Here is a 1861-nt window from a genome sequence, read left to right as displayed (position 1 = left end):
TTTTTGTCTTGCATTGCCTTGCCTTCCTTTGCCCATTTGCCTTTCCTTGCACTGCCTGGCTTTGCCCTTTTGCCTTTCCTTGCCTTGCTTTGCCCTTTCGCCTTGCCTTCCCCTGCTTTGCCTTTTGGCCTTGCCTTGCCTTGCTTTGCCATTTTGTCTTGCATTGCATTGCCTTGCTGTGCCTATTTGCCTTTCCTTGCCTTGCCTTGCCTTGCTTTGCCCTTTTGCCTTGCATTGCCTCTCTTTGCCTTTTTCCTTGCCTTGCCTTGCCTTGCTATGCTCTTTTGCCCTGCCTTGACTTTCTTGCCACTTTTGCCTTGCCTTGCCTTGATTTGCCCTTTTGCTTTGCCTTGCCTTGCTTTGCCCATTTGCCTTGCCTTCAATTGCCCTTTAGCCTTGCCTTGCCTTGCCGTGCCTTGATTCGGCCTTTTTACCTTTCCTTGCCTTGCCTTGCTTTGCCCTTTTTTCCTTGCCTTGGCTTTCTTGCCACTTTTGCCTTGCCTTGCCTTGATTTGCCCTTTTGCTTTGCCTTGCCTTGCTTTGCCCATTTGCCTTGCCTTGCCTTCAATTGCCCTTTAGCCTTGCCTTGCCTTGCCGTGCCTTGATTCGGCCTTTTTACCTTTCCTTGCCTTGCCTTGCTTTGCCCTTTTTTCCTTGCCTTGGCTTTCTTGCCACTTTTGCCATGCCTTGCCTTGATTTGCTTAGCCCTTTTTTCCTTGCCTTGCCATGACTTGCTTTGCGTTTTGATTTGCCTTGCCTTGCTTTGCCCTTTTGCCTTGCCTTGCCTTGCTTTGCTTTACCCTTTTGCCTTCCCTTGCCTTGACTTGTTTTGCCCTTTTGCCTTGCCATGCCTTGCATTGCCCTTTTGCCTTGCCTTGTCTTGCCTTGCTACGCCCTCTTCCCTTGCCTTGCCTTGCCTTGATTTGGCCTTTTAACTTTCCTTGCCTTCCTTGCTTTGCCCTTTTGACTTGCCTTGCCTTGCTTTGCGTATTGCCTTGCCTTGCCATGCTTTGCTCTTTTGCCTTGCCTTGCCTTACCTTGCTTAGGTCTTTTTCTATTTCCTTGCCTTGACTTGCTTGGCCCTTTTGCCGTGCCTTGCCTTGCCTTGTTTTGCCCTTTTCCCTTGCCTTTTCTTGCCTTGCGATGCCCTTTTGCCTTGACTTGCCTTTCCTTGCCTTGCCCTTTCGCGTTTCCTTGCCTTGCTTTGCTCTTTTGCCTAGACATTCCTTTCCTAGCCTTTTTGCCTTGCATTGCATTGCCTTGCTTTGCCCATTTGCCTTTCCTTGCCTTGCCTTACTTTGCCCTTTTGACTTGCCTTGCCTGCTTTGCCCTTTTGCCTTCCTTACCTTGCCTTGCTTTGCCCTTATGCCTTGCCTAACCTTGCCTTGCCCTGCCCTTTTTCCTTGCCATGCCTTGCCTTGCTTTGCCCTTTTTCCTAGCCTAGCCTTGCTTTGCACTTTTGCCTTGCCTTGCCTGCTTTGCCCTTTTGCCTTCCTTACCTTGCCTTGCTTTGCCCTTATGTCTTGCCTAACCTTGCCTTGCTTTGCCCTTTTTCCTTGCCATGCCTTGCCTTGCTTTGCCCTTTTTCCTAGCCTAGCCTTGCTTTGCCCTTTTGCCTTGCCTTTCCTTGCTTTTCGCTTTTCCCTTGCCTTGTATTCCTTGCATTGCCCTGTTTCCTTGCCTTGCCTTGCCTTTCTTTGCCTTTTTGCCTTGCCTTGCCTTGCCTTGCTTTGCCCTTTTGCCTTGCCTTGCCTTGTCTTGCCTTGCTATGGCCTTTTGTCTTGCCTTGGCTAGATTTGCCGTTTTGCCTTGCCTTGCCTTGCCTTGCCTTGCTATGGCCTTTTGTCTTGCCTTGCCTAGA

Source organism: Columba livia, chromosome 2 (assembly GCF_036013475.1).
Source record: "Columba livia isolate bColLiv1 breed racing homer chromosome 2, bColLiv1.pat.W.v2, whole genome shotgun sequence".
In the NCBI taxonomy this organism is placed as follows: Eukaryota; Metazoa; Chordata; class Aves; order Columbiformes; family Columbidae; genus Columba; species Columba livia.
The sequence above is the reverse complement of the archived record's forward strand: the minus strand, read 5'-3'. Positions refer to the sequence as shown.